This window comes from Acinonyx jubatus, chromosome E3 (genome assembly GCF_027475565.1).
Source record: "Acinonyx jubatus isolate Ajub_Pintada_27869175 chromosome E3, VMU_Ajub_asm_v1.0, whole genome shotgun sequence".
Lineage (NCBI taxonomy): Eukaryota > Metazoa > Chordata > Mammalia > Carnivora > Felidae > Acinonyx > Acinonyx jubatus.
In genome coordinates, this window is record NC_069398.1 from 22,692,501 (window position 1) to 22,713,473 (window position 20,973).

The window sequence follows — 20,973 nt, forward strand, 5'->3', positions numbered from 1 at the left end:
CCAAAACACCACCAAGCCTACTGGGAAAGCTGTGTGGGGACCAGCAGGTTAGAGGCTGACATTATCAGACAAGCTACTTTGGCTATCACCTAGGTTCCAAGATTAACCTACGACAGGCATTGAAGAAAAATCGACAGACTACAGGTCAGTGTACTCAAACCTATTTCAAGTTTATTCCTCGTAAGCCTCGCACCACGAAAAGCATCCACCCTCAAGCCCGTGTTTCTTTCTGATGCCTTAAGGCCAAAAATCTGCCTTCGGCCTTGAATGTGCAGACTGCAGCCCGCTAGGATGGCTTCCGCCTACAGAATGATGTGGCCTTGAAGGTCAACCTGGGCTTGCACTGTATTTCTTTTGCAGTCTCTTAGCAAATCGGAGCAAAGGCGAACTGTTTCTCCTCCAAAAGGAGGAGAAAAGTAGACTGTGATCTATCGGGGGTAGAGATGGGGGCATCAAAAAGTCTTGAAAAAGCCCTAGAGTGTCAATGTCATGTATATAATTGGCTTTTCTCACTTCATACAAAGAAAAGACTGGTGTCACTTCGTGTGCCCAGCCCTGTGCTCGGCCCTGAGGCTACAAAGGCGAACGAGAGACGGCCCCAGACTCCCAGGAGCTGGCGTAGAACAGGTACCGAGGGGAAAGTATGCAAGTGGCAGGAAACCTTCGGCCTTCTAGGTCAGTGTCCGTTATCTGTGAGGTTCAGAGATAAGCTTAGCTAATCAGAGCTAATGAAGATCTCTATATATCTTATCGGTTTGGAGTTATTGATGGTAGGGCACTTTTATCCCGCTGTATGGGCCTCAAGCAACTGGGCCCAGTCTTGGGCCCAAAGCAACTGAACGGACGCCATGTGCAGGCCTGACGGGAGAGTCAAGGTATCGAAGGATAAAATCTCCAATCACGTCAGCACCCTGGAAAAACTCCAAGTACTGGTTTCAGAGAAAGCCAAAGCTTTTGCGCTTTGGCCTCAAAGACAGATCCCCATTATTCTTCCTTGGGTCCTCCAGCCGGCCTCCATATTCATCACCTGGACAAGATCACCTCCTGCTTGCTTTCCATCCCCCGTGCCTCTCTGCCTCTGCCCTCCAGCGGCTGGGTCTCAGTCGCCTGGCCTGTCCTCATCAGCCCTGTCTGGCTGTGGACCGGGTGCCCCCACATGACACTGGGCATGTTCACACACACAGGCACAGCCACCTTTAAAACCAGTGCCCACTCTGGCGCCTGGGTGGCTCAGTTGGTTGAGCACCCGACTCGTAATTCCATTTCGGGTTGTGATCTCACGGTTCGTGGGTTCGAGCCCCATCTTGGGCTCCACACTGAACAGCGCAGAGCCTGCTTGGGATTTTCTCTCTACTTGTCTCTCTGCCCCTCCCCAGGTCACGCAAACACATTCTCTCTCTCTCTCTCTCAAAAGAAATTAATAAACTTCAATAAAAATAAAAATAAAAATAAAATAAGATTAAATGTTTTTTAAAAAAAGCAAAAAAAGAAAAAGGAAAAGAAAAACCTAACAAGATACTTCTGGGTTCTAACAAGGGAAAGTTCTAAAAGGACTTTCAACCCCATGAATACATGCATGTTGTATTCATGCAACACAGCCTGCCTGCTCTCCATAAATAGCAAATCTAAGGAACAAGGCTCTCACCCTAACAAAAGCCACAGCACACATTCCTTAGACTGGAGGACAACAAGGAGCCCATTTGCTTATTTTGGAAGTTCTCCAGGAGGTGGGACCAAAGCACTGAAAATGAATTACAACTTTAGGTGTTTGGTTTGAAAAACAGTCTTCCTGGTACCTAATCATCCTATCTTTCACACGCAGAACAATCAAGTGAGGCTGTGAGGGAGAAGCAAAGAATGTGGCAAGACAGCCCTCCCTCCAACATTTTCATTGCTAAGGAAAGCGAGGACTCCAAAGCTGTCAAGCTTACAGATCTGTTTGCAGACGTGACACCTTCCTCCTATACCGTGGCTTGCTGGTAACTTCTAACGTCTTCGCCTGAGGGTTTCCTGTCCACAGTCAGAAGGGGCAATAATTGTGAGGCTAATCTGATCCTGGTCACCTTCTGAGGCTTTGGTGTATCACGTCCTTGGCATTTGGTCTTTTACTGGAATAAGCAACCTATCTTGGATCTGTACATGTCTGTGGTATTAACACGTTCATGATATGGGGCCAGGGAATGAGACATGTGGCCAGTAACATTCACGCTCCAAGAGGTCAGTGTGCCCGTCAAGGTTGGCAAAGGTTGGCTTGTAGGGTTTAAACCTTATTTTCAACACTCTGAATTCTACCAAAGATGATTTTCTCAAGGACAAAGGTAAAAAGCCACCAGTACCAAAGATGTACTGAAATTTTCTCAATCACTCTAACTTCTTGCTTTGCACACTGTGACCTGTTTTACCTGACTTCAGGCACAGATTAGACAATCACTGGGACCCTGAGTAAAGAGGCTGGGGTGGGGGGTATGAGGACGGGAAGTTAGAATTTCCCTCCCGTGAGTCGAGTCTATCCTAGGCTTTTCTCAGCTCCCTGCCCTACATACAAAAACTCTCCGGCCCCATTTCTTCTTAACCTTCCGCAACGCAGGGATGACGTAAGTCACAGTCAACACTGGCTTATTCTCTCACTGCTTCAGAGTCTGCAACTACAATGCACACTTCATCCTTCTAGAACGCGAGTGTCACCTGCATCATCCAACATCCCTCCAGCTACTTCTTTTCCCTCAAAATCACCTTCTCCTCAGGGTCCAGGTATCAAAGAGAAGGTCTCAGGTTACCCTAGTATGCAGGAGTGAAGCGAACCTTTGTGATTCCTCATAGTGGCGAGGAAGTTTTTCTGTTCTGGAGAGAAGGGAGGAGGGGATCACAGATGCAAGGCGGGTGGACCACTCTGGCCCCTGCTGTGCCCTGAGAGCTGCAGAGGAAGAGGGGGAGGTTCATTCCCACGGGCAAGATCAGGGCCCTCAGGTCTCTACCAAGTTCACGCTGCTGTCACTCGGTGAGTAGCAGAGGAGGAGGCTCTTCCTTCAAAGCATCATCAAATATCCTAAAACCAATGTTTCTGCAATGCACTGTGGGAAAACTCCAAGAGCCACTCCCATCCTGTTCTCAGCAGGTCACTACAAGAAGTGGGTTTTGCCTTGGGAAGTAGCGTGCGTTCATTTGGCAAGGAAAGTTCCGTCAGCTTTCAGACATGCCCGCCCGTACTCCTGAGGACAGATGACGAATCTCCCCAAGTCTGTTCAAACAACCTGCTGTGGCCCATGGGACCTGGGTGTTGCCAAACGCCGGCAATCTGTCTGACTAGCTTATGGGTGAGCACCACAGATGCCTCTAGAATGAATCTGTGCGAGTTGCTTGTTTGTGCCTGATATCATAGAGCCTGTGATTGTTTAAAGGAGAGAGATCAGGGAAGAGAGGACTCTTGACAGTTTCTCTAAGGCACTTTTGACTTTCTGGTCCCAAACCATCCACCCCCTCATACTATGATTCCAGGGTGTTCTACAACCTCGCTATTCCAAGTGTGGCCCCCAGACCAGCAACGCTAGCATCACCTAGATCTTGTCATGGAGTTCAATTTGCAGCCCCCGTCCATACGCAAGTTCAAGTTTGCAAAGCACTGTTCCACAGACTACTGGGAAAGCCTCAGCCGGCACCGTTGCCGAGGGATGCATCCACAAGGTCACCAGTCCTTCAGTGTCTCCCCCTCCCAAAGGCCACTGTTGGAAATTACTTCTTTCATTCCTTCCCGGGTGGGTTCTCTACCAGCATGTAGGCTGCTGGAGGGGCGGGGTGGTGGGAGACGATTAGAAGCTGCCTCTGGTACCAGACAGATTAGACAATCTGTCTAGGAGTCGTGAAAGCTCTTGTGAATTCAACAACAGCGAGCTCTTATTCGTGGTGATTATTTCCCATCCTGGCTCCATGCACGTCCACCACGTAGAACAGGGAGTTACAGAGTCTTGCCTGTAAGCACGGCCGTGAGCCACCTTCAAGGCCCTGATGACTGTCCCATGGAAGAGGAAGCAGACCTTCTGCGAATGGCGTCACGGGCAGAGCTAAGACCAAAGGATGTGTACTGCAGAGTAAACTTTCCACCTGTGATGGCCTCGGCTGCCATAGGGGAACAAGCGAATGTTCTAATTGGCTCTTCGCTGGGCATGGCAAGGGAACACTCATGTCAAGAATGGCCATGACAAAAACTCTGAGGAGTTAGTTGTGGAACGGAGACTGGACTACGTGACTTCTGAGATCCCATGAGCTCCTTAACAAGCCGCTGGTAGCATGCCCCTGGGAAGAACAGAATCATTTGTGTACTTTTCTTTCTCCCGTTCCAGAACTCAGTCTTCTCAAACATTTCACCTGTAGGTTAACAGACACTATCCACTTGATTTGTACGGATTTTGACATACGCCACATCTTACGTTATGAACTAAGGATCCCTACACCAAAGAGTTTTTTCTTAAGGAGCAGAAGGAGAAAATCTGCTTATTCCCCGCCATGACTTTTGTGAAGCTGAAAGAGGTTTTTAAAACTGGGGGGTGTGTTTGTGTATGTGTGGGGGTGTATGGGAGGAGGGGTGTCGCTCTGTTCCCTATATTTGAAATATTTTATCTTTTTTAGGGAACATATCTACCAATCCTTAAAGTGATTTTCTAAATAATTTTTTTTTTCAACGTTTATTTATTTTTGGGACAGAGAGAGACAGAGCATGAATGGGGGAGGGGCAGAGAGAGAGGGAGACACAGAATCGGAAACAGGCTCCAGGCTCTGAGCCGTCAGCCCAGAGCCTGACGCGGGGCTCGAACTCACGGACCGCGAGATCGTGACCTGGCTGAAGTCGGACGCTTAACCGACTGCGCCACCCAGGCGCCCCAAAAGTGATTTTCTATAAACCATCCATGTAATTCATCATCCTCAATTTATCCTAGAAAGAGGAAACATGTTCAGATACAAAATTTGAAGCACCGGGTCGATAAGGCAGTCCAGGAAAGCAGTGAGGAGGACAAGGCCATCGGCCTTTTAGAAACTACCTATCCGTGGGGCTCCACAGAGGAATGGCTAGCACTCTGGACTCTGAAACTACCTGTCTGCTTCACTTGCCTCTCAAATCTGAAATGCTACAATCACTCTCCAGAAATAAACCGTCGGAAGTTGTAATAACTGTCCTCGGGAACTGGAGTCAGTGACCAAAACCGTAGTGCTGCCTCCCACTTCCAACTATAATCCCGGAAGGCAAATGTCCCAGGTGGAGGCTTGCAACTTGGGCTGTCGCAATGGCTCCCACCCTCCTGCAATTTACCTGAACTTTATCTTCAGAAATGTCTTCAAACCGGAATAGCAAAAGGCAAAATACGGCACCCGTTTTGTCTCTTTTCCAAATTCCCAAAGACCGTCCCACCTGACCGTCCCACCATCATCCCTGCTCGATGTGACTAAAATCAAGTCTATCCCTGCCTACTTCCACTCTGGCTCCCCCCGTACCCACCATCAAAGCTCAGAGTCATAGCACTTATCTATTTGCCATCCCCCTTAACATTAATCAATGGCTCAGGTGTGAATTATTGCTTCTGATGCCATTTAACACAAATGAACCAACGGTTACAGAATCTGCTGCTCCCCAGCAGCCTGAGTGAGCCTTTGAGATACAAACCAGACCATGCGGTCATGTCAGTCCGGTTTGAAACTCTCCAATGGCTTCTCCCCATACATAGAATAAAGCCCCAGCTCCTCTGCATGGCCCTCTGTTGTACTCTTGCTCTGTTCCGGATAACCACCCAGGATTTCCGTCTCCCGCTCTGTCCCCTCTACACACATACAGGTGCTTCTGAATTCTGCCTTTCGAAGCCCTGTTTTAGTCAAACGACCTTGCTAAACCTTCTCCAGGCACCAGAGCCCCTGCCCCCCCCCCCCAACCCTCTGAAGAACTTCTAGAGACTAAACGCCCAGGGAACTTACTAGGCGTTCACTAGATACTCTACTGGTGTTTTAGTACATGTGACTAGTTTCAGAGAGGAGGAGGGACCGCTTAAAATCTGTGCCTTCATTTCAATCCCAAACACAATGCCTTCCATATATAGTGAGTACTTGGCAAATATTTGATTTCTGTAGCCACATAATAATCAATTTACAAAATCTAAGTAAGTTTCTTTATATCTGCAATTCAAAAAGAAAAAAACCACTATAATGAGAAACATACTCAATAAACAATTACACATTAAGCCAGAAAAATCATGTCTCTTTGGAGTCATTTCCATAATTGAACATTATACTGCAATAAAATAATAGTATATAACACAAGCAAATGTAAAATAATTGGAAGCTATTATGAAGTTTAAGCATCCATTTTTGATATATAATAAAACTAATGTTCTATTTTGAATCATAAAAGATTCTAATAGTTTTGGGTTTTTTTTTTTTTCCTATAACAAAACAAAAGCAGGGCAATCCAAAGCACATCATGTTAAAGGAGGAATATCTTAATAATTGAAGGTAGGTAAAGCCTCTTTAGGAATATGCTTGGGGAGTCTGGGTGGCTCAGTCAGTTAAGTGTCTCTCTCTCTCTCTTTTTTTTAAGGTTTATTTTTTATTTTTGAGAGCAAGAGAGCACAAGCAGGGGAGAGGGCAGAGTGAGGGAGACACAGAATCCGAAGCAGGCTCCAGACTCTGAGCTCTCAGCACAGAGCCCGATGCAGGGCTTGAACTCCCGAACTGTGATATTGGGACCTGAGCCCAAGTTGGACGCTTGACTGACTGAGCCATCCACTCTTGATCTCATTTCAGGGTCTTGACCTCAGGGTTGTGAGTTCAAGCCTGCACTGGAGAATACTTACAAAAAAAAAAAAAAAAAAAGGAATATGCTTGTGGTCTGCATGCTGTCTACAGACTTTATGAGTACAAATACACAATTTTATGTGTATTGAGAAAATGTGAAAATGTACATGGCTTCACTTGGGGACTAGTCATAGGGAGGTGTCAGAGGATTTTTATTTTTCACCTTTTATCGTATTTACACTTGCAATAGAACACGGTTTAAATCCACAAAGGTGATACAGAGTCAAGTAACTGTGCAATGGGCTTAATGTACTCAATGTGAGAAAACCAAAGCAAAAAACCTTTTCAAAATTAGCTAAACAGAACTGCTAAGAACTACATAGACAAATCACCCAGCAATGAAACATCAAGCACCAATAAATGCTGGTAAGAATGCTGCAATCACGGGGTCCAAAGTACATGGGGTTGAAGGGGGACAGGGTTTTGTCCTGGAAATCCCTATGATGGCAAACACACGCACACACACACACACACACACACACACACACACCAAAACTGAAACAAGGGGGATAAGATGAAGGTTTATAGAATAAAGTCTTGTACAACCAGGCAAGGGGTAAGAGTTAATTTCTTCAGCTGCAAAAAACCCCCTGCGGATTGAAAATATAATTGTTGAATCACCCTTTTCTTGGGGACACGCATCGCTGCAGCGGGACACGAAGGAAGAGGAAAAGACAGCAAGACACGTTTTGCCAAATCAACTCAAGAACACTTAGAAGGGTAACCTGAAAGAAATTCTTCGCGTCCCCAGCTCGTTCACCCGACCTCAAGTACCGTTGAAATCTGAGATCTCGATTCTGTCGGAGGTAAAAGGTCCTCCCAAAGGAGAAAATCACCACTCGGAAGATTGCTGCCCGGTGATGATTCCCGCGGGCACCCCAGGCACTTGAACTGAACAAAGACACAAGGACATCTCAGAGCCTAAATGACAGCGTCTCCCAGTTCGTGGGGCTGTTCGCACTCTGCAACAGTCTTTCCCCAGCTCGTCCGCTGCTGCACCCAAGCACCCAGCTCGGTCCGACAAGGGCACGCCCCCAGCAGCACGTGGAACTTCACCGCTACTCCCTGTGCTCACAGAGGCCACGTTGGCCGACGGAATTGAAATGTGCCCGTTTGAAGATTTCCTCCTTGTTCAGGTGCCAAGGAAGGCTTTCAATCAATCTGAAAGCAGAACTGAAGGCCATTCTTAAGTCCTGACCTTAAAGACGGGAGGACTGACTTAGAAAGAGCAAGATAAAACAGAGGGCACTGGGCGAATGTCCCCAGACTGGAAATGTGCTGGCCCACAACCTAGTCCGCTCTGCCAGAGACAAATAGCTGGAAGTCATTTACCCCTGGAGTCTATTTTTAACCGCCGACACTGGTCAGTGTTTCTTTAGACCCTGATTTACTCAGATCTATAAACTGCTTTATTTTAACCACCACGCTTAGTGCACCTGATTCCAGGTGAAACTGGGGGTTTTCAAAGCATTGGGTCTAGAATTCAAACATCCCCTGAGAATGCCTACCTCCCAGGTTTAAAACAAAACTTACCTCCAAAAAGTGAGAATTTAAAACTGCTTTGCAAACAGTCGGGGCTCAAAATACACTGGTTTATTTCCTCTCCTATAGGAAAGGCGGGAGGGGGGAATGATCATTCACCCCACACTTTTAACCATCCCCTCCTGCTCTCTTCAAGTGCCATCCCGTATCTTTGGTTCAATTTCTTGTACACTAGGAATGACCAAGTCAGGCAAAGTGGCCAAGGCCAACGGGCCTGCAGGGCCCTTGCTAAGACTATGATTTTCACACAAAGGTGCACTTCGGATACAATTTTCTAGCCAGTCAGTCAGTGTTGGGGACTGGGGGGGGAACAGATACAAGCAAAATAAAACCCATCAACTGGAAAAAGAAAGCGTGTCCTGCCTAGAGGCAATGAAATCTTAATCCTCTGTAATGCACCACAAATTCCACAAACATAACCAGGGATGTGTTTCCTTCAAAACCCCAGATCAATTCACGGCAAATGCTTAAATCTTTTTGAGTACAAAGAAACACAGTTTTCCGTCTGCCCTAACAAAGACATGTAATTATAGAGCGTGCGGTCTGAAGAAGACACATCTTGGTGAGCTTGTGCGGTGCCAGATTTTATAGGTAAACACTAATGAAACAATGGGAAGTGTGTTTATGAATAGTAACTGTGGACTGGATCACCTCCATGAATAAATGGAGAGGCTGAAATAATGTAAGTTCAGTTTAGACTTCTCCCCTACATGAATGGAACTTATATCTGCCTTATGACACGCTTTGGCGAGGAGAGGCAGTAAATATATTACGGTTCAGAAATGAACTGGATTCACGTTCTGGCTTTGTCGCTCATTGGCCCAGAACTTTGAGGAAATCACTTCACCTCTTAGAGCCTTGGTTTCCTCATCTGAACTGAATAGAAGCCTGGGCCTCCTGATTTCTGGGGTTCTTTCGAATTCCAAGAGGCTGTGATCATATTGGCACATTAGCCTATTTTTAATTAAGGCCATCAACAAGTCACAACCATGTAAGTGATAGGAGGTGAAATTTTATTTTTAAACCAGAAACGGGATGCGTAAAGTACAAGTCTTTCCTCCGTGCTGTTCCTTTTTTGTTTTGCTTTGTCTTGTTTTGAGTGAAAGCAGGGAAAGGACAGAGAGAGAGAGGGGGAATCTGTCTCCCCTCAAGGCGGAGCCTGACGTGGGGCTTGATCCCACAACTGTGAAATCATGACCTGAGCCAAAATCAAGAGTCGGACGCTTAACCAACGGAGCCACCCAGGCGCCCGGAAGTAAGAGCTATTCAAACTCTAGCTTTCAAATTGTAGAGAAAGATGCTAAATGTAACAAGAAACCAGACTCATAAAGGGCTGCACACCACTTATTTTGAAAACATGAATTTGTTCCACCGTGAATGTTGGGTTTGCTTACGGGCAGATCCTCCGTGCAAGAAACACTAGGCGAGGGGCACCTGCGTGGCTCAGTTGGTTGAGCATCTGACTCTCGATACTGGCTCAGGTTGTGATCTCGTGGTCGTGGGATCAAGCCCTACATCAAACTCCAAGGCGAATGTAGAACCTGCTTGGGATTCTCTCCCTCTCTCTCTCTTCCACTCTTGCTCGTGCTATCTCTCTCTCTCTCAAAAAACAAACAAACCAAGAAACACTAGGTGAATGTGGAAAACAGCACCAGGCTGAACCAAGCCCACAGTGAACCACCATTCACCACACTGAATGCTCACATTTCAAACTCCTGCCTGATACCCCGGGGCTCCCTGTACATTTGGAGCTCACCTGTCCACGTCTGGTGTCCCAATTTTCCACCTCTTCACAATAACGCGTAAGCTGCAACCCAACATCCGCCTCCACAAGCCACCTTCAGGCCTTTTTCAAGGCAAATGCCATATTCATTGTAGCATTTATGTGTTTGTTTCTTATCACTTAATGCATGTAAAACTACGTTACCATTTTTATAAGGTTCCTATCTTTTAAAATTTTTATTTCTTTATTATATTTTTTAATGTTTATTTCTTTATTTTGAGAGAGAGAGAGAGAGAGAGAGAGAGGGCAGGCGAGGGGAGGGGCAGAGAGAGAGAGAGAGGGAGAGAGAGAATCCAAAGCAGGCTCCCAACTGTCAGCGCAGAGCCTGATGTGGGGCTCAAACTCATGAACTGTGAGATCGTGACCTGAGTTGAAGTCTAGAGTCGGACGCTCAACCAACTGAGCCACCCAGGCGCACCCCTATAAGGTTCTTACTTCAAAAAAAAAAATTGTCAGTGATGAAATTTTTGTATTCCTAACTCATTTTATCCCTAAGCCCTACAGTTTCAATTATTCCATTGTGCACAGCACAGTGATTTTTTTAGGAACACATAAGCAACGTTGCAGCAGAACTGACTATGCAAATAAGTAAATGCATGACAGAGAGAACCTCCTCGTACAAAGAATGTCAAAGAATGGATCAATAGTCAGGCCAGGGCAGAGTCTAGGGCAAAGTTTCTACTGCGCTGCAAAAGGCATCCAGGTACTGTCCTCTTTGACTTAGCAATGAACTTATTTATTACTAGGCAGAAATTGAGAGAATGAATATTTTTGAATCATTCACTCAACGCAAATATAGTAAGCCTACTTACTACAGGAGAGGAGAGAGGAGGGAGAGGAGAAAGATGATGATAAGATAGGATTACTCTCCTGGAGGAACTCATATCTGAATGGAAGAAAGACATAAAGAGCTATCATGTAATGTAGCAAAAGCTCTAATAAATGTAGCACAAAGTCCTCTGCAATCTCAAAGGAAGGAAGGACTAACTCTCAATGACAGAAATATGAATCCTCAAAGCTTAACAAGCCGAAATAAGTGATGGGTTCAAAGAAAAAACAAAACTAAGCAAACACACCCCGAAGGAACTACAATAGCACCAATTGTTGTGTACTTAGAATCTTTAGGTCCTTTAAAAATCTGCCCCTACTAAGCCTTGCCTCTCCTTTCCTTTACTTGAAAACAGCTGGTACTTGCATTCACTTTGTGGTAAGCTCCAATCAGCCCAAAGCCATTCTAATGCGAGTTTTGGCTGCCTTAATAAAAACGTATCACCGAGCAAACAGGGGTGATAGGTACTGGTTACACCACATCGGGAGCATCAAGTTCTGCAGACCTTACTCTAAGGGGGCCGTAGCTGGAACGAATTCAGAGGATGACGGACAGAATCAAAGCCTTGTCTTCCTTGGTCCTGGCTGCAGGAAGGGGGAAAGGGAGGAGGGCAGGAAACACAGAGGCTGTCTTTGGAAGAGAAAGTAGACTTCTCTTACATGGCTCCAAGGGGAAATCGCTCCATGGGAAACAGACGTCAGCCCAAGAAAGACGAGACTTTTGTAGCAGGCTGCCTAAAGACAGAACGGAGCTCCTGGAAAGGTGTCTCGGGGGTGTTCAAGCACAGGCTTTGTGACCAGCTGGCGTGGAAGCTACAGACAGAAGATTTACAAACGCCTGATCTTTCTCAGATCTTTCCCCATTCAAAAGTTTCCATGATTCCAGTTATTAAAAATTGGCTTTCTGATTCTAAGGCAAGCTACAATTCTTCTCCACCTCCTAACTTTAGAGCCAGACACGAAAATCATGCCGTCTGGTGCTCCTTTAGAGACAAAGAGTCTATGCTACAGGCAGAACAAAAAGTGTAAGAGAGGGGACACAAGGAGCACCCACAGGTACTCAATCCATCATCTTTCACCTATACAATGCATCCACTGACCAAACACTTTCCGTCAAAACCACGATGAGCTATCCCCCCACACCTAGTCCACACATAGTCGGAATGGCTATGCTCAAAAAGACAAGAAACAAGTGTTGGCGAGGATGTGGAGAGAAGGGACCCCTCGTGCACTGTTGGCGGGAACATAACTTGGAAGGTCTTCCGACAATTAAAAACAGAACCACCATATGATCTGGCAATTCCCCTGCTGGATTATGTATTTGAAGAAAATAAAAGCACTAATTTGGAAAGATTCTTGCACCCTCATGTTCACTGCACATTAACAGCGAGGACACGGAAGCAGCCCAAGTGTCCGTCGACTGGTGAAAGGATAAAGAAGACGTGGCATACGGATCCCGTGGAATATCACTCAGCCATAAAGAAGAATGAAATCTTGCCATCTGCTGCAACGTGGACAGACCTTGAAGGTATTACACGACGTGAAATAACTCAGAGAAAGATAAATCCTGCAAGATTTCCCTTACGTGTGATACCTACGAAACAAAACAAAACTCACAGAGACCAGATTGGTGTCCCCTTACAAGGAGAGGCAGGTTGAGAGGTGACATGGGTGAAGGGCATGAAGAGATACAAACTTCCAGTTACAAAAGAAATGAGTCACGGAAATGTTAATACACAGCATGGGGAATATAGTCAGTAATACCGTAGTAGCTTTGTACGGGGACAGATGGCACTTAACCGTGGTGATCAGTTCGCAACGCGCCCAAGTGTCAAAACCCACAAAATACTGTACGTACTTCAATAAAAAACAAAATCGAAGACTTTCCGTTTCCTCTTCTCTGGATCCTTTAACACACACCTCCATGAGGGCGACAAGGGCACACGTAAGGAGATAGGGTTGCCTTCACATCTCTGCACGGCTAAGCTGCGCTCTGACAGTGCCTGTGGGCTCTCTTGTGAGCCCAGGCGATTCTCAGAGGACAATTCATTCCAACTCAAGGTGAGTGGCTGGTGACAGATTTCTTTCTGGATCAAGATTTCTGGTGTGGGTACCCAAGCCCTTCCCTCGGTTAGATGTTTCCACGGCCGGCACGTGGGGAAGACAGAAAAAGATCCGCACGGAACCCCGCTCATTCTGGTGGTACCAGAGTGCACCTGATCCCTCCAGGTAACACGTGGATCGAAATTTCTCTACAACCGGATAGGCAAGGCAGGGCCGGAAAGGCCTCAAAAGCTTGTCAGGATGAAAGAACAACAGCAAATCAAAACTTTCCCTGGTGACGTGGCCTCCAGAAGGCAGGGGTGGGGAGGGCGACTCTGTCCATACTCGGTGCGCCACGAAGACGTGGACGACACGGAACAAGAATATTCCAGTGTGTTAAGGGCTGACGTGACTAGAAGAGCCACACAGGTGAAGATCTAACACTGTTCCTCTCCGGTTGTGAGAGACGGGATAAAATAACCTGCAAACCGCGTGAGGATCCTTTTCCTCCCTCCACTGTGAGCCCCCACTATCCCCCGGGGACTGAGCCTGGGAACCTGGCACCTTGCATCACAGATCCCACTGGCCACTGTCACCCCCTGCTGTTCGTCCTGGGTAGAGGCAGAGGGCTTTCCACCGCTTCTCTTCACGCCTGCCTCCTACCTCGTGCCTCACAGCTACGCGGCTTTACGCGCACGTGGATGCCGACAAAGTGAAGAACAAACCCAACACTTCAGTACGGGGCAGGAAGGAAAACAAATGTCAATCTAAATGCTCCCGTGGAGCCTTTTCATCTGTCCACGCAGCAACGCCCGTTTCTCTGACCAAGAAGACAAGACCGCCTTAAGAGTTACAAGTTCTATGGGGCGCCTGGGTGGCGCAGTCGGTTAAGCGTCCGACTTCAGCCAGGTCACGATCTCGCGGTCCGTGAGTTCGAGCCCCGCGTCGGGCTCTGGGCTGACGGCTCAGAGCCTGGAGCCTGTTTCCGATTCTGTGTCTCCCTCTCTCTCCGCCCCTCCCCCGTTCATTTTCTGTCTCTCTCTGTCCCAAAAATAAATAAACGTTGAAAAGAAAAAAAAAGAGTTACAAGTTCTAGCACCAAGAAAAAGAAAAGCTTAAGGTACAGAGTCGGGGAAGCACGATGTTACCCCCCGAAACTAATGGGACACTGTCTGTCAACTATACGTCAACAAAAAAAAAAAAAAAAAAAGAGGGGGCACGTGGGTGGCTCAGCTGGTTAAGCGTCCGACTGTTGATGTCGGCTCAGGCCACATGAGCTCACGGTCGTGAGATCGAGCCCTGCGCTGTGCTCCGCGCTGGGCGTGGCGCCTGCTTAAGATTCTCTCTCTGCCTCTCCCCTGCTCTTGCTGCCTCTCTTTTTCTCTGAGACAATCAAACAAACAAAAAGCAGTGAGAATGGCCGCGGGCTTCCCTTACACGCCATCTCCCCCTGGGGAGAACCACCACTCACAAGCACACTGTGCATTTGCAACGTGGTGTCTGGGACTTGCCTCTAGGACACGGAGACCTGCGAGGCCCTCACTTCCTGGTTCTTAGGCAAGTCGGCAGAAAGGCCCATAAATCTGCAAAGCCTTCTAACTGCACACCCGGGAGTCTGAGGATAACTCGGCCACACCTCTTAATCGGTTTTCGGTTTATGGACTTAACCTGACCAAAAGTTAGTTCACGGGTATCCTCAGCAGAAACCTTCCGTTGGGGGTCTTTGTTAATTCCCACTTGCCTAAATTTTAACACCTAATTAATCTGTCTATTGAAATGCTCCTCTTTATTGCTAATTGGCTGCATATAATAATCTGTCTACATTATAGTATTTTACTGCCAACCACAACATCAATAAAATGGGCAATGACTTTTTTCTCTCTTCAAGGTTATCTATAGAGCCCCGGGGCTCTGAAACATGAGGGAGACCTTCTCGTCACTCGTCTGGATTTTTGGGCCATGTGAACGTCCTGTGCACCCCTGGATAATCAAGGCAGCACATAGTAGCAGAACAGTAAAGCAAAATGCATGCTGGTCCACTCTGGCGACTATCCCTTCCTCCAGAAATCACACATCAATGAGATAGAAGTGGGTATCAAAGGTCAGGATGTTTCCACCCCACACTAAAAATAACAGAGCAAACAGGGCTTCAAAAATAAATTCCTTTAGACTCAAACCCAGAAACATGATCTTCTGATTCCATTTTGATTCTAGGGACGAGGCAGAATTTACACTACAGATGTTTCTAGAAGACGCAACATTGCAAAATCTAATTTCCCAGGCCCTTTCTGCATCAACTGCTTAGGCGATATAACTAAGGGGCAGGCTGAGAAAGTCTGCTCTATGACTAAGCACGCGGAAAACGCAAGTATAACACTCTCGTGGAAACATTAGCTTGCACGTATTATCCAAATTTGTTTAACTCCTTGCCTTTTCTATTTATCACTGCTTCCTCGGGTCTCCACCAGGCATTAAAGAAGCAAGAGGAGCATAACTTTTCTCCTTGTGAGCAGTTATGGTTAATGTTTTAGTCCGTTTAGGGAGTAACACTAGCTTGGCTAACAGAGAGATGGAGTCAACAATAGTACCCCTTCTCTCTGTTAATGCGGTAGAATGACAGAGGGGGCTGGTGAAGGCCCATGATTTACAAGGAGGCGGATGGGGTGAGGAGGTCGAGCACTGGGGAACGGAAGGGCATATTTAGGACTCTCTTGCACAATCAATCTACCCTATGTCTAGATCTTTCTAACAGTCAGAGATGCACTTTGTGGAAACAATCTCTTCCCAAGTATATGAACTAGGAAATACAGCTCTGATGAGCCAGCTTTGGGAATGTAGAGCACAACGTAGACATTTCTCATTTCCAGTACAGGTCAGCGTTTCCCACCCAGTGCCCTCTTCACCATGACAAAGTCTTTCAACTCATGACCCCATCAATCAGACTCAATCCCTCTGTAAATCGTTCCTATTTGGATGGATTAATGACGATGTATAGAAGGCACTGACCTGACATTTTTTAAAAATGGGAAGGAATTTACCTTAAAACATATAGATTATAAATACATTTTTCTTCCAACAACTATTCCAACCACACCACTCACTTTGGAAAACTAAAGGCCTCTTCCCAAACCTTTAAGACAATAGGCAATAATATGCTTATTAAAGTGACTGCACATTTCCCTTCAGTTCCTATATCATTGGATCCGGATCATTTGATCCGGTACTTTTCCAGGCTAACATTTATTCTTCATCAGGAACATTCCTAAAGGAATGCAATATGTAATCTATAGGTTTTTATTGGTGGCTTAGTGACTTTTTTTTTTAATTTAAAAAAAAAATTTTTTTTTAACGTTTATTTCTGAGACAGAGAGAGACAGAGCATGAGCGGGGGAGGGGCAGAGAGAGAGGGAGACACAGAATCGGAAGCAGGCTCCAGGCTCTGAGCTGTCAGCACAGAGCCCGACGCGCGGCTCGAACTCACGGACTGCGAGATCATGACCTGAGCCGAAGTCGGTCGCTTAACCGAGGGAGCCACCCAGGCGCCCCGAGGTGGCTTAGTGACTTTTGGTTGCTTTTAGGTAACGCATTTTTAACTCTTCATAGAGTATTATGTTGTCTGCAAATACCGAAAGTTTGACTTCTTCTTTGCCGATCCATATGCCCTTTATTTCATTTTGTTGCCTGAATGCTGAGGCTGAGACCTTCCAGTACCATGTTAAACAGTAACGGTATCTATCTAACTCGTTAGTTCATTAGAAATTTACTCTGGTATGAGATGAAGATCTAACCACCTGTTGAACAATCTTTCCTCCCAATCCCCTTGGGTCTGTAAAGGCTCTTATATCCTACATTACATTTTTCTACGAAAACAGGATTTGTTTCACGGTCTGTGAACAGCACCGGAATATTCAGATTATTAGGACCATGATAGTCAAAATATTCTAGCTACGTAGACGTTACATAATCCACACGTACGTATAAATAAATACGGTAGAAGTGGTCACTTCCTCCTTCTTTGCAGATTTTCAAATCCAAACTCCACTCACCCAAATAAAAATTTGGACGGCAACTGATCTAAACTTTCAAATTCACTCAGATAAACTTAATGCTTGGCCTAACTCCACAATCTGCCTTTTCTTAGGCCTCATGCCTCACAGAGATTTGTAACTGTCTTCATCTTAGTTTGCTAAGTGAATGGAACTGTCCTTTCAACAGGCATCCTGAGAACATGTTACTTCCCACTCCCAAGGGCTTGATTTTTCAAATGGAGGATTTCAGGAGAACACAAAAGCCCCGCAGCAAAGCCAACCCTGGGCTTCAGTTCCAGGGAGAATAACTTAGAGTACAGATGCCCTCCCTGACACACGGAATGCAGACAGGTCCACGCATGTGGCATTGGCCTGACTGGTAAGTAAATTCTCCATTGGAGCCCGAATGTCAAAGGCCAAAGCACTGCATCCTTCATAGCAAACCCATAAAACCAACAAGACCACCCCAGAAGGTCAGTGCTAGGATCCCAACCTTGGCCTAGAAGCCAGGTCTCTCACTGCCCTTTGCCACTCCTCCTGTCCCTCTCCTCAATGACTGTAGCGGCTTCTAAACAATGGAATAGAGGTGTTCTGCTGCCATGTCCCTTATCCTTTCACAAGTCAATTTCCTTTTGTTTGTTTCTGGATTTCAGGAAGGTCCAAGTAAGGCACCCCCTCCAAACCCCCACCCCCTGAAATTCCCCCCAAATCCAGGACCCAGTGATGCGTCGCCCAGGTTTCTACTTAGAGCGGTAATCTTTTTCAGCCCTACTTTGGCAAGGCTTTCTTCGTAGACCAGGGCCACTTACCCTAAGCACTACCTGTGTTTTTCCACCTGAGGGACAGATCGAGGACTTAGTTTCCTTCTCCAGATCCACATATTCTCTCGACCTTGCGCTGAAAGCTTGTAATTACCTCCCTTACCACCTTAAAACACCAAACACTTCTTCCTTAACCTTCAACAGTGCGACAGTGAACTGAAGTTTAGATAATTATGAAGCATTAAAGCAGCTCTTCGTATGCCTCGTAACAAGCTCTTTCATGAGTCACTGCCTCCATTTTAAAAAGAGGCAGAGATAATGATGAACAGAGTTGAAGAATCTTGGAAAGGCAATCAAATGACTTAGGGAGATATTATACAGCAGCTCAAACATTAACTTGGGGACTTTCACAGTTCATATACGGCTTTATTTTCTATTCTTGGAAATGGACCAATCCACGGTGTGGTCAAATGTGGAAATATTACTTCCAATGGGCAGAAAAGATAGAAAGTGACTATACTAGCATACTGGTCATACCCTGCCAAGCTCACCCCCCTGACACAGGGTGTCCCCCCGTACACAGGCCAAAACAGACATAACCTTCAGCAAACCTCCTTCCGGGACAGCTTTCTTACACATCAAAAAGGAGCGAGGGGGAGAATGTTTCCATCTCCATAGAGACACTTCCCAGGTTGTCATGAGATCTGAATGGGCAAACATCACGGAAAACCAGCATGCACTGTGGGCTTTCGAGCCACAGGAGCACGAGCCTCAAGACCTTTGTTATCAGCTCAGCCCTGCGTTCTGGAAGTTCGGAAGGATTCTGAGAAACAAAAAAAGGTAACTCAGCCAAAAAAGAAAAGACTGTAAAGCCGCTTCCATCCAAGACATAAAAGATGCTTAACAACTATTTTACAAAGCGTATCAGGGGCGCCTGGGTGGCTCAGTCAGTTAAGCATCCGACTTCGGCTCAGGTCATGATCTCTCGGTTTGTGAGTTCCAGCCCGCGTCGGGCTCTGTGCTGACAGCTCAGAGCCTGGAGCCCGCTTCGGATTCTGTGTCTCCTTCTCCCCCTGCCCCTTCCCTGCTTGCGCTCCCTGTCTCTCAAAAATAAATAAAACATAAAAAAAAAATTTAAAAACAAAAACAAAAACAAGGCGCATCAACAACAGCCTGCATATCTGTGATAAAGTGATTGCAGGAAATGTTAACAACTGCAGAGTTCAGGCGGATGGGGGTGCGTGTTGGTGAGGCTGCGAGTGGAGGACGACACAGGAGTCCACCATACAATGCTCTGGATTGTTCTGTATGTTTGAAAACTTCCACACAAAATTATTGGGAGAAAATCATCCAGACAGTTGGCATCTTCAATATCGTGTGGGACTTGTGTGCAACAGATTTGCTAAGCTCCACAGAATGTTCTATTTATGCAACAGAAACATTCCCCGACTTGGAATGGTGGGAAATATGATCAGTAAACACCCGTCGCTCTAAGCCTTCCAGAGTCCTAGGCAACATCCCATCTAAGATGCCCTTAAGCTGCAATTCTGCAGACGGAGATTTCCCTCCGTACCTTCCTTTGCAGAATTAAATGTTCAGGAGGCTAACCTTTTTCTGTACTTCTCTGCTGTCTCAGATCATTAAAAATCTAGGGTGTAAATGTTTATTACTCTTGCATGGTGCATAAACCAATTTCTACCCAACCCGCAATACTGAGTTCTAATTAACAAAGTGATTAGGCTGTGCGGCCCCGTGGGAATGGCAGAAGATGGGAAGTTGGAGAAGCCAGGGGTGAGGCCGGCCTCCGCGGGCGAGTGGCCGCCTCTGACCACGCGGCCTCCTCGGGGACAAAATGGAGGTCACACGTGCCACATCGCCTCCAAGTGTTTGTTCTGAGCATAGGTAACTATAAATACGTGTATTGATAACACAAAGAAACGAGAAAGCACTTTGAACACTGTGACGCGTAATCCGCTGGAGTCCGGTTCCTAATTTACTTTGAACGGCTTTTGCACCTGTTTTGGAAAACAGTGCTTGCTTTTCCCATATCATGCGCAAACAGTTGCTAGAATTCAGTTTGGGACCTGGTGGTGTAACGACTGACGAGGGGAAGCCAAAGGGAAGGCTCGGGGCCTGCCTGAGCCTCCTCACCAGGCAAAACACCAAGTGGGTTAAAGGAGAAGCAGGCGGGACGGGGCGGGTCAAAGGTCACCGGATAAAGAGAATTGAAGCTGAACCCTCCCCTGCCCCCAATGTTTCTGTCAGGAGAGCAGACCTTTCAGGAGCAGACAGACGCTCAGCGTGCGAGGCTGGGGTCTGGACACGGAACACTACTGGAAGAGATGGGCCCGGCTACATGTCAGTGTCTGGAGGTCATCCCAGGAGCCTCTGTTGCTCTCTCAAAGGGCATCCCAGCCTCCGACACCCAGCCTTTCTCTGGGCAAGCGCTCAGGAAATGGAAGCCGCGCTACCCATGAGGAGTCCTAAGGTTACAGGTGGGGCGGACGAGGTCAGCCACAAATTCTGACGCACAAAGCCAAGGGGCCAAAGCCCTGGTAGAGGCATATGTTTAGGGAACACGCTTATGGGCCTTCATCTTCGTACTCAAATGCAACGGCTGATCCTACACCAGCCCCTCTCCTGGAGGGGGAAAATGCCATCAAGGTCATTGTGTCAGGGGGCGGATGGTGATGAGGGGATCAGACAAAAGCATCACATCAGTGAGAAATTTCCTGGAGGTGGTGGCCGTCCTGTGGCTGTGTGAGAGACTATTCTTAAGAATTGAGAGAGTATTCTTAAGAAATACTCAGTGCTGGGGCGCCTGGGTGGCGCAGTCGGTTAAGCGTCCAACTTCAGCCAGGTCACGATCTTGCGGTCCGTGAGTTCGAGCCCCGCGTCGGGCTCTGGGCTGATGGCTCAGAGCCTGGAGCCTGCTTCTGATTCTGTGTCTCCCTCTCTCTCTGCCCCTCCCCCGTTCATGCTCTGTCTCTCTCTGTCCCAAAAATAAATAAATAAATAAATAAATAAATAAATAAATAAATAAAAGAAATACTCAGTGAACTGGGTGGCGTTAAACGGTCCTGATTTACGTAGCTTGCCCTCAACTGGTTCAGAACAGAATTGCCTGTTCGAGTGTATGTGCATGCAAACTTCA

The 20,973-nt window shown here is 46.7% G+C and overlaps 1 protein-coding gene and 1 non-coding gene across 7 annotated transcripts in view; one reads left to right on the plus strand and one right to left on the minus strand.

Annotated features, from left to right (window-relative positions):
• Positions 1–20,973, minus strand: part of AUTS2 (activator of transcription and developmental regulator AUTS2) — a 1,109,507-nt gene that overhangs the window by 39,123 nt on the left and 1,049,411 nt on the right. The window lies entirely within an intron of this gene.
• On the plus strand, positions 1,220–1,311 carry TRNAT-CGU (transfer RNA threonine (anticodon CGU)). Its single transcript is given in 2 exon segments — positions 1,220–1,256; positions 1,264–1,311. It is a non-coding gene; the product is annotated as a tRNA-Thr (tRNA).